Source organism: Martes martes (assembly GCF_963455335.1).
Source record: "Martes martes genome assembly, chromosome: 2".
In the NCBI taxonomy this organism is placed as follows: domain Eukaryota; kingdom Metazoa; phylum Chordata; class Mammalia; order Carnivora; family Mustelidae; genus Martes; species Martes martes.
In genome coordinates, this window is record NC_137889.1 from 37,905,948 (window position 1) to 37,924,479 (window position 18,532).

At 44.4% G+C, this 18,532-nt stretch overlaps 1 long non-coding RNA gene across 1 annotated transcript; it reads left to right on the forward strand.

The window, feature by feature from the left end:
- Positions 1-4,273: 4,273 nt before the first annotated feature.
- On the forward strand, positions 4,274-18,366 carry LOC308339230. The gene is made up of 4 exons (XR_013966480.1): positions 4,274-4,456; positions 17,315-17,362; positions 17,456-17,730; positions 17,836-18,366. It is a non-coding gene; the product is annotated as an uncharacterized lncRNA (long non-coding RNA).
- Positions 18,367-18,532: the final 166 nt, after the last annotated feature.

Here is an 18,532-nt window from a genome sequence, read left to right on the forward strand (position 1 = left end):
CGCGTAGGTGGGGTTGACTGTCTGGAGGGTCAGCGGTGTAGGGAGCAGAGGGCCACAAAAGGCTAACATGCATCATTTCCTTTAAGCACTTTGCAGGTCCTAAACAGGAAATGGGGCCTGAATGCTGAATTCCTATAAATAATTCACGATGAAGCGGTTAAAAAAAAATACATCTGAAGTGGTTCTGTCCGGCTGGGAGTTGGACACAAAATCAGACACGATCGTTTAGGAATGTCCTCACGCCATCGGGACCAAAAGGGGACTATGTATCCACGCTCTGACATATCCCAGCTGTGACAGATGCCAGAAAGGCTCTGGACCCCGCAGCTGATGTCAGCACATCCCTTGGGAAAGGACACTTCCGGGAATCCAGGAACCTGCATTTTTCTTTTTCCTGGGGTTTTAGACCCCAGAGTGACTCTGCCACTCGCAAACGTGCCATTTTGTGATCCTGTATGACCTGTTGTGCCCCTGCAGGCCAGTGGGGCGAGGCATGGCTTCCTCTGGGGTCCTGCCGCCCTTCTTGGCCAGTTGTCAAACATTTCGCCACCCCCAGCTCCCTTGATCTGGCTATCATCTTAAAACGGGTTTTCTAAATGTTAGTAAAAGGAGGATGAGGTCACCGTGCTGCATGCTAATAGCTGCTATCTCTTACGTAGCCCCTTCTGGGCTCAGGCACGTCACATGTATTTAATCCCATCAGGTTGGTGCCGTGATCCTCCCCAGTTTGCAGACGAGAATCCTGAAGCCCCCAGAGTGGCAGTCACCTGCCCAGTGTTTCACAGCTGGTGAGTGGCAGCATTCAGTCCAGCGGGACTCCAGCCTGTGCAACCGCCGTGACGAAAGAAGCGCCCCGACAAGACTGTCCCAGAGAGAACGGAAAGGTCTTTAACAAGGCAGCACTTTGGGCCTGCGCAAGCCAGCTGCCCGTGCTGGTGAGCTATGCCCCCCCACCCCACCCCAGCCACCTTGAGCACAGGAGATTTATTGGGGGGTCAGCGGGCCTGATGGGCAATGCACCCTGGTCTTTGCTTGCTGTCTCTCCCCTCCTCTCTCTGCATGACAGCTCCTCTCTGTCTCCGGGGGACGTAGGCATAATAGCTCCGGCTCAAATTCTTACAGTTCATTATCTAAGGAAGATTTTGGCACTGGCCTGGCCTGGGTCCTCTGTCTGTCTCTGCGGCCTGGAGAGTGAGGTCTGTTACCAGACGAAGCAGAAAGGGGTACAAGAAGACAAAGGCAGGAGGCGTCTGGGCGGCTCAGTCGGTTAAGCACATGCCTTCAGCTCAGGTCATTAACCCCAGGGGCCTGATATCGAGCCCCTCATCGGGCTCCCTACTCAGCAAGCTGGCTTCTCCGTCTCCCTCTGGCCGTCCGCCTGCTCATGCTCGCTCTCGCGCTCTCTCTCTCTCTCTCAAATAAATAAAAATCTTAAAAAAAAAGAAAAAAAAGGACAAAGGCAGTTGATACAACATGCTACCTCTTGAGAACAGATACTAGTCTCTCTCTGAACTGAGATCCTTTCCCTGAGTCCTATGGAGGTGAAGGGAGTCTTGTACTCCCAAATCCAAGGGTAACCAAATCAGATTTGCAGAATTATAGAAAAAGCCCTAGATTTCACTTGGTTTAGCCTACCTTTGGCGCTTTCACTGCTCTCAACCCACCCGTACTCTACCTGTTGGTTGTTGATCTGAGAGACACCAAGGTGCCTCAGGCCAGCCCTCTCCCTCCAGAACACCAGGAAATAAATCTTACTGCCCCAAAGAAATGAAATTAGGCAAAGTTAAATATGATCACAGGGTAAAAGATGATGTCTATCTGAGGAAATGCTCCGTATGACCCTCCACAAAAAGGTCTAAAAAGCCCCAGCCAATTGAATGCACAAAGTCATTATCACTTGATGGCTGCCCAATTTGATCACTTGCTTTCCCTCTTTATAAAATCTGACTAACTCTTCCTCAGACAGGTGAGACAGAAGCAGGTACACACAACTTTGGGTTTCCATGTTCTTCTGTCTAGACAGTCTGTTTGATATTTCTGGAGTATCCTAGGGGCCATCCTCAGAGCTTTTTGCAGAGAAAGTGAATCTCTTTCATGTGATTGAACGTTTCCTGATCCAGATCTGTAAAGCTACTTCATTTTACCATTTCATTCTGATACACATACTGAGATCTGGGAAACTTCATCTCAATCAAACAAATCCTGTGCCTCTAAATTCAAACCATATGGTGGGTTCTCACTCCACCTAGGGGTCAGGGAGACGGAAGAAGACACAGGCGTTCACTGATTGACGAGCTCAGTCTTTCACTTCTCAAACATTTACTGGATCCTTTGCTATGTGTCAGGCAGTGTGCTCCATGCTGGGGTTAGAGAGCCAAGTGACTCTGCCATCAGGTAACAGTCTGGTGAGGGGACACAAGTTTGGACAGTTGATCTTTGCACAACATGTGTTTGCACTGTGTGGGTCTACCTAGACTCAGGGTTTGTTGGTTTGTTTTATAAATATAGTACAGTACTATAAATATATTTTCTTTCCTATGATTTGTTTTTTAAAAAAAGTTATTTATTTAGTTGACAGAGAGAGAGAGCAAGCAAGGGGAGCAGAGGGAGAGGGAGAAGCAGATTCCCTGCTGAGCAGGGAGCCTGATGTGGGGCTCAATCCCAGGACCCTGGGATCATGACCTGAGCCAAAGGCAGACACTTAACCAACTGAGCCACCCAGGTGCCCCTCCTTCTTAAGATTTAAGATTTAAGAAAATGTTAATAACATTTTTCTTTTTTCCTAGCTTACTCTATTGTAAGAACACAGTATGTAATAATATACAAACTATGTATTAATCGACTGTTATGTATCGGTAAGGCTTCTGGTCAACAGTAGGCTATATTAGTAGCTAAGTTTTTGGTGAGTCAAAAGTTAATACTCAGATTTTTCAGTTGCATGGGAGGTCAACACCAATAATGACAGCAGATCCCCTAATGACACTAACTAAAGCAGTGTAGTTGTACTAGATACTAGAGAAGTCAGCAGAACTTTTCTGTAAAAGGCCGGATGATAAAAATTTTAGGCTTTACAGGCCCTGCATCCTCTCTCCTAACTACGCAGTATTGTCATTTCAACGTGAAAGCAGCCACGGGACCTGAGTTAGGTGTGCTAAAAATACCAGTTGGCTGATAAAACTTTATTTACAAAAGCAGGTGGGGGGTTGGATTTGGCCCTTGGGCTGTAGCCTGCCTGGTGGCCGGACGAAAATGTCGTGGGACAGGATGGAAGGAAGCACCTGGTGCAGCTCGGCTCAGAGAAGGGAGATGTCACTCTCACAGGGGAGACGCTAACTCGGAACGGTATTCGTGAACGAGGCATTGCTGCTGAGTAGAACGAGGGGAGTATGACTTTGCCACCTGGGCTGGGGCGTCACTGGAAAGGGAGGCCCATGGTAAAGCAAAGGGTTTAGGCAGCCACACCAGTTCGTGTGACTAGGGACAGGGGGAAATGGGGAGCCCGTGATGACGCTGGAGAAGGAGTGGGGGGCCAGCCCAGAGAGGTTCTCAGAGCCACACTGAGGACTTTGGTCTTTGTCCTCAGGGCAGAGGTGGAAGAGGAGCAAACTTCTCTGTTCCAGCTGTTATTCTAGATAGTTTACAGAAACAATCTCTTTTTGTCCTCGCCAAACACAGTGAGGTCAGTATTATATTACCAACACGCCGTTATTAACTCATAATTATTAATAATCTGGTATGTCTAATTAATTTGTGATAGGAACACTTGCCCAAAGTTCAAGTGTTCTGCTTCCCTGAAGCAGCAGAGTCAGGCTTCAAACCCAGATGTCTGTGGAGCCAGACCCCTGGCTCTCCCCACCACTGCCGTCCCTTGTGGGCTCCCCCGCACAGCAGAGCCTTCCCCCCTCGCTCCGTGGCCAAGGGCCTCCCCCTGCCAGCAGGAAGGGTTTGGAGAATGCCAGTGATTTCTCAGAGTTGAACAGGACTTCATGGGGGAGAAGGGGAACCCCTGGGCGGTGGGGGAGATCTCCCGAGGGGTGGGGGGACATGGGTTCTCGAGAAGCCCGGGCGCAGGCCAGTCACTGGGGGAGTGAGGTGCGGAGGGCAGCAGGTCCCTCCTGGCACCGAAGGGTTCCCGCAAGGCTGGCCGGGAGCCAGGTGAAAGCCTGGTTTAGGGGTGGGGAGGGTGGGGGAAGGGCGTGCCTTCACTCTGGGGTCTGAGCCCTGGAAGGGGCGCAGAGCCCAGCGGCGGTTCTCTATTGCCTGAGGTCATGAAGTGAGAGGATTCCAGAGATTCCTGCTGCACCATCATCCCTGGCTCATCTCCTTCCTGTGCTGAGTTGACTCGGTTGCTTGGCTGCTGAACATTTTGGTTCTTTGGGTCCGCCCTCTGAAAGTGAAGGTCATTCACCAGAACAGGTCTCTTTTTCCTCCACCATATATGCCAGGCCTTTATTTGGTAGGTGTTCAGTAAATACGTGTTGAATTAAGCAATTAATATTAAAGTATATCATTCGTACAAATGTCTTTTATTTGGGTTTTCCACGCTTGCTCCCCATAAGACCTTCTGAAGCCATTCACGGAGGTCTGTCCTTTAGAGCCTGGCTTCTCCCAACCCCAAGAGGCATGTTCATCAAGTGTGAGAACCTCAGGCCCTTCCCCAGACCTGATAAATCAGAATCTTTAGTCTAATGAGATCCCCAGGTGATTCGTATGCACATCTGAGTTAGAGAAACAGCAGTACATGATTTGGCAACTGCACTTAAAAATGGTGTCTAACCCCAGACTTTAACCTCAAAAGCAATGTTCTTTATATGTTCTGAATCCAGCTCTAGTCTGAGTCCAGAGACATTCTTTTTTTTTTTTTTTTTAAAGATTATTTATTTTTTTATTTGACAGAGAGAAATCACAAGTAGGCAGAGAGGCAGGCAGATAGGAAGGGAGAAGCAGGCTCCCTGCTGAGCAGAGAGCCCGATGTGGGGCTCGATCCCAGGACCCTGGGATCATGACCTGAGCCGAAGGCAGAGGCTTAACCCACTGAGCCACCCAGGTGCCCCCAGAGACATTCTTAACCCCCACAAGGGTCTCCCCCTTCACGGTTTTTCCCCTTGCCTGGATCTGTCCCCTTCCTGCTTCTAGTGACAATGAAGGGTGGCTAGGTAAGAAGGAAGTGAGAGTAGAAAATTTTTTAAGTGACACATTTGAGAATCAGAGCCAAATACCTCACCACTGAAATTCCCATCTTTCATAGGCTACGTATATCCTGTGTCCTGTTTCTGGATTCCTTTGCCAAGCCTTTAGAGGTTCAAAGTGAAGGTGAGGGGACTTGTCCAAGTTCACACAGCTCGTAAAGTGGCAAAGGCTGGGCAGGGGGAAGAGAGTTCTCTAGTGCACCCCTGTCCCTGGAAAGACAGCAGAAGTCCTACGGCCCTTGGTCCTCAGCTCAGCTCCTAAGCACAGAAGGCAGGCTTTCCTCATGGCCATTGCCTGGAATAAAGGGAAGAACGCCAGCTTCAGGGGCAACACACTTGTTTTGAATCTTAGTGTCCCAATTTGCCAGCACTGTTGCCTTGGTTGAAGTGTACGTTCTCTGTGGCTGTTCCTCGTTTGTGAAACGGGGACAATATTCCCTTTGCAGAATGGCTGTGAGGTTCAGAGAAAGAATATCCACCAGGCCGGCACAGAGCCTAGCACATCCAGGATGCCCCAAATGAGTTATTATCATTCCCAGACAGTTGCTCTCACTCATCTCCCAATAAAGCCTTCTTCAGACTGTCACCTTCCCCCAGAACATTCATTGGCTCCCCGCTACCTATGGGAGACCGCCTGATCCCCAGCTCACCTTTAGCCTTCTAATCTACTTTTCTTTAATGAAGATGTGCTTACAAATCCGATATTCTTTCCTTTTTTTCTTTTTCTTTTTTTAAGATTTTATTTATTTATTTGACAGAGATCACAAGTAGGCAGAGAGGCACGTGGGGTGGGGAAGCAAGCTCCCCCTGAGCAGAGAGCCCGACTCAGGGCTTGATTGCAGGACCCTGAGATCATGACCTGAGCCGAAGGCAGAGGCTTAACCCACTGAGATACCCAGGTGCCCCACAATTCCGATTTTCTTATTTATAATTTACATAAGCATTATTTCTTCTACAATCGTCTGTTAAGGAGTACTGGTTGATTAGCAGAATTAAGCGACTAATTGATGCATGCTGTTATGTCTACTAGGAATTTTTGGCAGTTTTATTTATTAAAAAAGAATATTTCCTATTTTGAAAGCCCTGCACCTTCTTTTTCTGTTAAATTAGACTTGAGGTCATTATTGCTGAAAGTGCATGTAAAGTTTAACCTGAATCCCATTTTAGACAGCTGACTATCTCTAGGTGGAGCTGGCCTTCACCCTTACTAATAACCCCTCTCACTATATTGCGACATAGATGACTTCACGCTATTAATCGTTCATGAGTTGTTCACTTAGTTACGGGATTTCAAACCAGTAAGATTTGGGGTGTATGGTTCTGGTTAATTTTTTATGCCAAAGTTGCAAGTTTTAGCTTTTGTTAACCTTCACAATTCCTTTGCCATGTTCTTACAGCACTTTCTTAAAATCCTCGATCTTTTTTTTTTTTTTTCATTTCTGAGTGAACTTGAATGTTTGAGGAAATTATAAGCACACTGTAACGCAATTTAGGAAAGGACAAGAGTAATCTGGAGTAATTAGGAGTCCCCCAAATAAATAAGTTACAGCTGGGTTCATTCAAGTGTACCTTTCAGTCTCCTTACCGTGCTCTGACTCATCTCCTCTACAAGTCCAAATGGAATACATGATTTATATTTGTATTGCCAAAAATTCCTAGTGAACATAACAGCAGACATCAATTAAGTGGCTTAATTCTGATAATCAGCCAGTACTCTTTAACAAACAACTGGACAATAAGAAACAAGAAAATTGGATTTGTACATATTTTTCCTTGAGGAGAGAGTGAAGTGATGTATGAGCACTTTATAGAGTTTTTCTTTCCCGTTTTTTAAATTTTTATTTGTTTATTTGACAGAGAGAGTGAGCACAAGCACGGGGAGGGGCAGAAGGAGAGGGAGAAGCAGTCCCCCACGAAATAGGGACCCCCCCCCACACACAAAGGGCTCTATCCCAGGACCCTGGGATCAGCTGAAGGCAGATGCTTAACCAACTGAGGGACCCAGGTGCTCCTATAGAGTTTTCCTTAATTATTAGATCCTCCTTGGAGACTTTCATAAGTACTGTGCTCTCAAGAACATAGCTGATTTATTCTTAACCCAAATGATGCACCTTTTTCCTGAGAAAGCCCAGGAAGCTCATCTGGGCGTTTCCATTGTCCCACTTGAGTATAAGTTTAATTATAATGCTAAAGTTTTCATGCTGTGTCTGTAGCAAAGCATAACATCAGGTGATTTTATAGCCATGTTTTATGATTGTACTTGTGCTTATTCTGCTGCTGAATGAAAGCCTCGCTGATATGGGGGTAAGGAAGCTCAGGAGTAGAAGATGATCAATTAGAAAACAGACTCCCAGAGAGATATAAGAATCACACGTGATTTGAGTTTTAAGTCATTACTAGCAGTTCTTCAACAAAAAATGCATTGTTTTTGTTAGTTTAGGATAAAGCACGGTAAAGTATTTAATTCTTTTTTTTTTTTTTTGACAGAGAGAGAGAAGGGGAGGAAGGAAGGGAGAGAATAGGAGAGGGAGAAGCAGGCTCCCCACTGAACAAGGAACCCCATGTGGGGCTCAGATCCCAGGACCCTGGGATCATGACCTGAGCTGAAGGCAGATGCTTAACTGAGCCTCCCAGGTGCCCCAAAACATTTAATCCTAATGAGAGTCTTGGCTTGTGTATTCTCTAATATTAAAGTCATTTTCTTAAAGTTACCAATTTGTGCCCCCAAATGTAATCATTTATTCAGTCAATGATCATGATCATCAATAGATGCTAAAACCATTAGGTGAAAGATTATCAATGAACAGAATATTTTCATGGCAGCAAAGTCCTGGTCACAGAATAGTTACGAATCATAAAGAGAAATGTACCTTTACAACGGAGAGATCTGGTGGGCACCACCTTATTATTTTTTTAAAAGATTTTAAGTAATCTCTGCACCCAACGTGAGGCTTGAACTTACAGCGCTGAGATCAAGAGTCACATGCTCCACAGACTGAGCAGGCCAGGTGCCCCTGGTGATCACCACTTTAATCAAGCGATCAAAATCACCCTCCCAAATTGTGTGACAGTCTGGGTATGTGCCTCCTAATTTAATGCAAAAAGCACACAAAAGCACCCACAAAATATTGCCTAGAATACTCAACCTGAGTATAATCCAGGTTGTAAACCTAACTTCCAGTTCACAGGAAGTCCAGAAAAGGGAAAAATTGTCAAGAAGCCAATCAGACAACCCTAGGCAAATCCAGACCATGGAACATTCCATAAGACAATTGTACTGGGTTCATCAAAAGGTCAAGGTCACTGAGGGAAGAAGTGGGGTAGGAGAACCACTGGATTGAAAGAGACCGAAGTATACAGGACAAGTACAAGGCAACAAAAGCTATAAAAACATTCTTGGGACAATTTAGGAAATTTGAATAAGGATTGTATAGAGATGTCGTTATGGAATGATTACTAATTGTTCAGGTGTGATAACAGTACTGGTACTGGTAGTTATGTAGGAAACTGTTTTTATTCTTAGAGGACTCATGCTGGAATATTTAGGGATGACGTCTCATCCCGCCATAATGCCTATAACTAACATGCTTTCAAATGACATGACGAAATATAAACATAGCATGTGTCTATCAATCTACTGACCTATCTGTTGATCTATCCGTTGATCTACCTATCTAGACAGAGACAGAGAGAGATTGAGAGAGAGAGGGCACACAATACGGCAGGTGAAATATTAGCAGTTGTTTAATTTGGGTCGAAGGTTTGAGGATTTTCACTGCACAATGCTTTCAACTTTACCTGTGTTTAAAATCCAACCCCCCAACCCCGTCCTTTCCTAAAAAAAAGAAAAAAAAAAAAAGGGAAAAAACAAAGTATCTTCATTTATATTTTAGTGGGAATTATCCACGTCAGTTGAATTTTCACTTCACTTTTAAAATCTTAGGCATGCTTTACACAAGGAAGTATTGGTTTAGTTCCAGGACATGAACTCAGTGACTAGGATGGAATTTACCACTCTAAGGACAACTGCGTCAAACCTTCATTTATTCTTTTTTTAAGATTTATTTATTTATTTTTGAGAGAGAGAGAGCACACAAGTGGGAGGGGCAGAGGGAGATGGAGACAGAAACCTCAAGCAGACTGCGCTGAGCGAGGAGCCTAACAGTGGATCCCATGACCCCAAGATCATGACCCAACTGGAAACCAAGAGTCGGACACCTAACTAACTGTGCCAGCTAGGCGCTTCTCAAACCCTCATTTATTGTTTGATTTAAAAAAAAAAAAAAATCACTTCTGATTCCTTGGGGACATGGTCAAACGTGATGCAGTGAGCCATCTAATGGTGTTCTTGGTGTTAGGGCCTTTCAGTTTCCAGTGAGCTAGACGCGTTTCTCATTGGTGTGCTGGGGTTTGCTCATGCAATTCTAACAATACACAACTAACAATGAAGCCAGGCCTGACCTCTATGTTTACAAGCCTATAGAAGCCCATCGGGGCATTTCCATTGTCCAGCTTTAGTAGAAGCCAAATTAACTCACGAGGTTTTTGCATACTGTGTCTGTGGTGAAGCATAAAATCAGGTGATTTACATAAATGTCAAACCAAGGTAAATATTCTGTAAGATACATTAGTAATTTCAACAATATTTTATTTATTGGGGTGCCTGGGTGGCTCAGTAAGTTAAGCGTCTGTCTTCGGCTCAGTCCGGATCCTGAGGTTCTGGGATCAAGCCCCACCATGGGCTCCTTGATCAGTGGGATACCTGCTTCTATCTGTCCCTCCCCTACTCTTCCCCCCAATAAATAAATAAACAATCTTTAAAAAATAAAATATTTTATTTATTTACTTGAGAGAGAGTGAGAGTGAGCATGGGGATAGGGAGAGCAGAGGGAGAGGGAGAAACAGACTCCCTGCCGAGCGGGGAGAACCACTGGACTCAGGGCTCAATCCCAGGACCCTGGGATCATGACCTGAGCGGAAGGCAGACACTTAAGCAACTCAACCACCTAGGCACCCCACAACATTATTTGTACTTAAAAATCAGTCTTTGGAGAGGTGCCTGGGAGGCTCAGATGGTAAGGGATCTGCCTTTGGCTAAGGTCATGATGTCAGAGTCTTGGGATGACCCCAAACTATTTCTAGTTTATATTTAACTAACTCGTGTGCATTTGTGCCCATGTACATATCTTCATCGTGCATTAATTTTCATGAAATGAAGATTTATTTTATGTCTCACAAACATTAAGTAAATAGCATTTATAGATAATATGCTGCAAGTTCTTAGACTCTAGGTTTTTGTAACCATGTCTGGATTACAGCATCTCCCTCATTTGAAAAGATACCATGTAGGGGCACCTGGGTGGCTCAGTGGGTTAAAGTCTCTGCCTTCAGCTCAGGTCATGATCCCAGGGTCCTGGGATCGAGACCCATATCAGGCTCTCTGCTCTGCAGGGAGCCTGCTCCCTCCTCTCTGTCTGCCTGCCTCTCTATCTACTTGCAATTTCTCTCTCTGTCAAATAAATAAATAAAATCTTTAAAAAAAATAGACTTTATTTTTAGAGCAGTTTTAGGTTCATAACAAAATTGAAAGGAAGGTATAGAGAAGTCCCATATACTCCCGACCCCCACCCCCACTGCCAATGCAGCCTCCCTCCCCCAACATCCCCTTACAGGAGTGGTTTATTCCTTACAACTGATGAAAGTCCATTGACACATTACCGTTGCCCGAAGTCCATTGTTGTCCTTTTTTTTTTTTTTTTTTAATATTTTATTTGAGAAAGAAAGAATGAACGGTGGGGAGGGGCAGAGAGAGAAAGAGAGAGAGAGAGAGAAGCAGACTCTCTGCTGAGCAGGGAGCCTCAGTGCGGGGCTCAATCCCAGGATCGTGGGATAGTGACATGAGCCTCAGGCAGATGCTTAACCAACTGAGCCACCCAGGCGCCACCTACCTTTTTGAAAAGATTTTATTTACTTATTTGAGAAAGAAAAAATGAGCAATGCGGAGGGGCAGAGAGAGAGAGGGAGAGAGAGGGAGCCCAAATTCCATTGTTTTCGTTAGGATTCACTCTTGATGTTGTACAGATGTAGCCACCATTACAATACACAGAATAGTTTCCCTGCTCTCAAAAATCCTCTGTGCTCCAACTCTTCGTCCCTCCCTGCCCCCTAACTGCTGGCAATTACTGATCTTTTCACTCTGTCCATAGTTCTGCCTTTTCTAGAATGTTACGTAGTTAGAATCATAGAGTATATAGCATTTTCAGATTGCCTTCTTTCGCTTCTTAATATACATTTTAAGCTTCTCCGTGTCTAATCACAGCTTGACAGCTCCTATCTTTCTAGTGCTGATGTTGGGGAAGGTCATCAAAAAGACATGACTGTTGATTGATCTGTGAGCTGGAGGTCGGGGGTCAGAGGTTCCCCAACCCCTTCCTCGTCTTTGAAATGTGGGTTCCTCCTTCCTTTCTTGCTCTCAGAAGCTGCTCCAATGACAAAGTGTTGAGATAGTGATGTGGTCTTGAAGACACCACCACAGGGTACATGACTGAACCCAGTTATAAGAAGACATAAAATTTTAAGATGTGGTGGGGGGCACTGTGGGGATCCATCTGTCTTGCTGCCCTCCAAGGTTGGTCTTGTGTGTAAGCTCCCTCTCCTATTAAAACTGCCGCCTACCAACTTGGAGTGGCCTGCTTCTTCCCTCATCCTCTCCCTGCCTTTTGACTACAGGGACCAGTTTCAGATTATAGCTGGGAACTCCCAGGATGGTTGCAAACTAACAGTTGAATACATTTCCATTGATTAGATGTACCACAGGTTATTTGTCCCTTTACCTATTGGAGGATATCTTGGTTGCTTCCAAGTTTGGGCTCTTATAAATAAAGCTGATATAAAAATCTGGATGTGGATTTTTGTGTGAACGTTAAGTTTTCAGCTTATTTGGGTGAATACCAAGGAGCAGGATCATTAGGTCATATGGTTAGAGTATGTTTAGTTTTCTAATAAATGGCCGGAATGTCTTCTAAAATGGCTGTACCTTTGCACTCCCACCAGCAAAGAAGGAGAGATTTCCTGTTGCCCTACATCTTTGCCAGCATTTGGTATTGCCAGGGTTTTGGATTGGGGCCATTCTAATCAGTGTTTAGTGGTATCCTGTTGTTTTAATTTGTAATTCCTTAATGACATATGATGAGGAGCATCTTTTCATATGCTTATTTGCCATTCCTGCATCTTTTTTTTTTTTTTTAAGATTTTATTTATTTATGTGGGAGAGAGAGAGAGAGAGTGAGCAGGAGGAGGGGAAGAGGAAGAGGGAGAGAATCTCAAGCAGACTCCATATTAAGCACAGAGAGCCTGATGTGGGGCTCGATCTCATGACTCTGAGATCATGACCTGAGCCAAAATCAAGAGTCAGATGCTTAACCGACTGAGCTACCCAGGCACCTGTATACATCTTTTTCAGCAGATTGGATTAATTCCAGTTGGCATTATTATTACTCTAAATAAATCAAAAGTTGAAAGAGGACCTATTTTTAAAATATAATTTTTTCATGGATTGCTGTAAGTAGTGTTGTCTGGGCTCTTAAACAGAGGTTTTAAGCATTTTGTTTTGACTTGTTTCCTTTTATTTTCTCTAAGGGACATTAGATTCAGATAGTGTAAACAAACCCTGTTCCTGCTCTTTTCCTGGAATGAGGTAAGGCTATTAGTGGTGGACGAATTCTACAGTAGAAGGCAGTCATGACCAGAGACCACACCAGGGTGATTTCTTAGGTACTTCAAGTTCCTAAAATGGGTAGCCACATACAGTTGATTATAAAAACTAGCTAAAAGCTTATGAAGTAGGGTGCCTGGGTGGCTCAGTTTGTTAAGGGTCTGACTCTTGATTTTGGCTCAGGTCATGACCTCCAGGTTGTGAGATCAAGCCCCACATTGGACTCTGCACAGGGCATGGAGCCTGCTTAAGATCCTCTAAATCCCTCTGTCTCCTTCCCCTCTGAACAAAAACAAAAACAAAACAAACCCTTATGAAGTAGAGTTAATTATAAATTTTTCAAACCATGATTCAAAGCTGACATTTTTTTTTTAAAGATTTTTATTTATTTATTTGACAGAGAGAAATCACGAGTGGGCAGAGAGGCAGGCAGGGATAGACGCTGAGCAGAGAGCCCGATTTGGGGCTCGATCCCAGGACCCTGGGATCATGACCTGAGCCGAAGATAGAGGCTTAACCTACTGAGCCACCCAGGCACCCCAAAGCTGACTTTTTCAACACAGTTACAGGGAACTACTTGAAGGAGATGATATATTTGCATCTGTTTGAACATAGTATTAACCAATCCAGTTAATAATATGACATGACTTCTATGCTTTCTTACTCCATAAAAGGATTGATAATATTGTTTTTTGTTTTGTTTTGTTTCAAAGATTTTGTTTATTTATCAGAGAGAGAGAGCATAAGCAGGGGGAGCTACAGAAGGAGAGGAAGAAGGCGGCTCCCCACTGAGCACGGAGCCCAATGCAGGGCTCGTTCCCGGGACCCCGGGATCATGACCCGGGCCAAAGGCAGAAACTTAACTGCCTGAGCCACCCAGGTGTCCCAAACAGTTTGATAATATTAAGAGTAATTAATTATAGTGATTATAAATGAGGGTAAATATTTAAAGTAATTGATTAATATTTAAGTAAGTACATAGTCATTTTTTCAAAATTTCAAAATTGACCACATCATTAAAAGGGCAGTAGGAATAAAAGTTACTGAACTATAATAAAATTTAACACTTTTCATTAGCCTAAATACTTGGTTATTGAGCAATGCAGGTTTGAAATAGTGATCATCTGTCCTGCATTACTAAATGTTAAGACCAGGGACAAGACTCATGATAAGGGCATGGAGAATAACTAAGGGGGAGTCAAGCAGACTCCCTGTTGAGTGCAGAGCTTGACACTGCCCAAAACCATGACCCGAGCCAAACTCAAGAGTCAGATGCCCAACCGAGCCACTCAGGGACCTTGAGAATAACTATTTTAAGGTAAAGTGAATATTGATATAATTTGTTCAAATGTGTGAATAATGTTGTAAAAATGGTCATCAGGTTAATACAATTAAAATATTAAATATATGGGGCACCTGGGTGGCTCAGTTGGTTGAGCATCTGCCTTCGGCTCAGGTCATGATCCCAGGGTGCTGGGCTCGAGCCCCACATCGGGCTCTCTGCTCCGAGGAGAGCCTGCTTCCTCCTCTCTCTCCCTGCCTGCCTCTCTTGCCTACCTGTAATCTTTGTCTGTCAATTCTGGATTCTTTATTCTGGATTAATAAAATCTTTGGAAAAAAAAGATTTATTTATTTATTTGAGAGAGAGAGGGAGAGTTTGAGTGCAGGGTTGAGGGGGGCATGGGAAGAGGGACCAGCAGACTCCACACTGAAGGTAGAGCCCCTCAGGACCCTGAGATCATGACTTGAGCCTAAATCAGGAGTTAAATGCTCTACCAACTGAGCCACTCAGGTGTCCCAAGCTTTTTTTTTTTTTTAAGTGTGGGGAGCAGATGAATGAAGAATGGCCAGGTGTTCATAGTTTCATTTTCTCTGCCTTTGTGTATGGTTGAAAATTGCCATAAAATACTTTTTTTTTTTTAACAAAACAAAACAAAACAAAACAAAAATCAGCTGAGTGGGAAACCTGGACTTTTACCCTTTCCTGACTGTAATGAGGCAGTACCCCCACCAACTCACATTAAGTTCCTCTGTGAGAATTATGTCAGAAGCAGGGAGCTAAAATACAAGGTTAAAAACATCCAGAGCCTCATAATGTAACACCCCAAATGCCCAGGTTTTGATTAAAAAAAAAAATCACTCATCATATCAAGTATCAGGAAGATCCCAAACTGAATGAAAAAAGACAATCAATCAAGAAATGCCAAGACTGGGGCGCCTGGGTGGCTCACTGGGTTAAGCCTCTGCCTTCAGCTCAGGTCATGATCTCAGGGTCCTGGGATCAAGCCCCGCATCGGGCTCTCTGCTCAGCAGGGAGCTTGCTTCCCCCCTCCCCCTCTGCCTGCCTCTCTGCCTGCTTGTCATCTCCCTCTGCCAAATAAATAAAAAAAATTTAAAAAAAAAAGAAAGAAAGGAAGATAAGAAATGCCAAGACTGAGATGACAGAGATGGCAGAATTATCTGTCAAAGATTTTAAAGCAGTTTCAGGGAGCAGGTAGAAACACAACAGGGGGCGCCTGGGTGGCTCAGTGGGTTAAGCCTCTGCCTTCGGCTCAGGTCATGATCCTAGGGTCCTGGGATCCAGCCCTGAATCGGGCTCTCTGCTCAGCAGGAAGCCTGCTTCCCCCTCTCTCTCTCTGCCTGCCTCTCTGCCTACTTGTGATCTCTGCCTGTCAAATAAATAAATAAAATCTTAAAAAAAAAGAAAGAAAGAAGCACAACCAGAAACAAATGAAAACCAAGGAGAGTCTTAGCCATTTGTAGTAGAAAGCGGTGGGGTTAATATGGAAATGGAAGCTCATCTGTTTATGAGCCGAAGGTAAAGCCATGTTGTTAATCTGGCAGAAGAGGAAGGAGGGGTGGGACTCGGGCTTAGCGCAGAGCTGTTTACTTGCATCAAGTAGAGGGGCTCCCTAATGTGGCAAAATAAAGAGCATCGATTTGAAGTAAACATGGTTAAGGGCATCCTACCTATGGTTGGAAGAAAAATTTCTAGCACTGAAAAAAGTTCAGAGGCGCCTGGGTGGCTCAGGTGTTGGGCAAATGCCTTCCAGTCGGGTCATGGTCCCGGGGTCCTGGGATCGAACCCCGCCTCGGGCTCCCCTCAGCGGGAAGTTCGCTTCCTTCTCCCACTCCCCCTTCTTGTGTTCCCTCTCTGTCAAATAAATAAATAAAATCTTAAAAAAAAAAGTTAAGATTTTAAATAGACCCAATGTCTATTTAAGCATCCAGTGCTCTGATTAGACAGCCCCTCCCCCACAGCAGCACTGTGTCCTGTAAGTAATAGAAAAATTAGAGATATTAAGGTAGAGGTTGCCAGGAGGATATGTAAAGGAGGTAGGGCCCCTAACCGCAATAACAAAGGTAACATAAAAACTCCTTCTGTGTGCTTGGTCAATTAACAGTGGTCGAGTTTGTAGGGGTGGGAGAGCACTCTGGCCCAGGCTGTTTTCTGCCACCTTCCACAAAGATGTCAACCTATTCTGCCTTGTTACTGGTCATCGTCCTCACTCTGTCGCACCGCTGCTGCCGTCCACAGTCCTTCCATGGCCTTGAGTTTATAAAGCCAATGCCACGTCTGCTAATGGTGTCCCCTTTTCCCCTCTGGTCCTCAGAGCCTCTCCCCGCTGCTTCTGGTACTTGCTATGCTCTCCAGGAGGGTTAAAGCACGCTGGGGACCAGAGACACCCTGTCGCCTTGGTCACAAATGCCTGCTGTGGTAACAGGCTTGCTGACAACGGGCAGGTCACTTTGGACATAGGTCTGTGTCTTCTCTGTCCTGGGAGCCCTAACACATCTCCAATCCTAATCATAACCCTAAGTCGTGGTTAGGAGTAATAGCAGTATTAACTGTTGATCAGCATGAGAGCTGGCAGAATGTCGGGACGTCCGCTAGCAGAACTCAGAACTCCGTATGGGCTCGCCTGCGCTCCTGCAGGAGCTCTGTGCGAGGCTGAGTCAGATCCCAGGACTGAGTGTAAGCGGTGGGAACCTGAAGATTGTAAGGACAAGTGAGTACAGTGAAGGACTGGTGCTCAGAACAGTAAAATAAGAATATATTATGTTGCTTCTGTGATAAATAATTTTAAGAACATTGGACACATAATATTGGAGCTTTTAAAATAGCCTGTGGTCTAGAATTTTGTTTATTTTGGAAAAATTAGAATATAGAGAGAAATTGGACCGAACTCAGACAATGTAGGACTTCAATTATTGAACATATCTTGCTTTATTAGCAGTTACCCTGTAGGGGTATTCTAATCTGATTTGAAGGCTATACTGTCTTATATAAAATCCGAAACAGGTTTCCTATTATTTGGGGGGGGTAACTACTTCCAGTAATCAGGTTTTGGTCTCATGGTTGATACGGAAACACTTTTCACTAGGTAATATTAATGATTTTATTCAACAGGTTTGTCATACGTTGAGGCCATCCAAACAAGACATGGAAATCCAGGCCGTACGTACATTTGTCACATGGGCAGGTGATTTTATGATTACTTAAAGCGTCATAGTTTTCTTTTTTAAGATTTTGTTTATTTATTTGACACAGAGAGCAAGAGCCCGATGCGGGACTCGATCCAGGATCCCAGGATCATGACCTGAGCCAAAGGCAGACGCTTAACCGACTGAACTACCCGGGCGTCCTGAGCCTCATAGTTCTCTGGTCTGACCTCTACTTGACATAAGGTGGTTAATCACCCTATGGGGAGAAGAAGATGGTAAAACCGTCCATTCTGGGTTTCCCATTTGGAAAACAAGGGAGGATACACGCTGCCCCAGTACTGTAAGATGTTACAAATGATGTTCTAGACAAACAGACCCGATGTAAGTGTGCCGAGTGCTTTTTGCTTCTTTTATTTATTTATTTACTTTTAAGATTTTTATTATTTATTTATTTATTTTAAAGATTTTATTTTATTTATTTGCCAGAGAGAGAGCACAAACAGGGGGAGGAGCAGAGGGAGAAGCAGGCTCCCTACTGAGCAAGGAGCCCAATGTGCGACCCTGGGATCACGACTGAGCCGAAGGCAGACACTTAACCGACTGAGCCACCCAGGCATCCCTAAGATTTTATTTCTAAGTAATCTCTGTACCCAATGTGAGGCTCAAACTCCCAACCCGGAGACCAAGAGCCACATGCTCCACTGACTGAGCTAGCCGGGTGCCCCCTTTTGCTCCCTTTTATCTCCTCTACTGTGTGCCCGTGTTGGAATAACAATTATTCAAAAAAGGAATTTACAATTAAGAGTATATATTAAATTATCAGCTAGGAATGGATTATCCAGCTACACGGGGCTGCTCTCTACAATCAGACCAGGGACTGGAAGACAGTGAGGACTATTTCCTAAACTCTAGCAGGCTGGGCTGCACACCAGCTCTATCCCTGTACTCTATTTTATACCCTACAGAGGAAGGTCTCCTGTTGCATTCAAGAGACTGATCTGACAGTGTGTTGTTGCCAAAATGATTTATTTTCAGTGTTCTACAATAATAATAACAATGATAGCTCTAATAATAATATATTTGCTTACTACTGAAATGCATAATTTGTGTTTATTTCTCATTTCATACTCATGCCAACCTAGGGGGACAGTTAGGATCCCCCAACTTTATCAGGTTAGAGAGG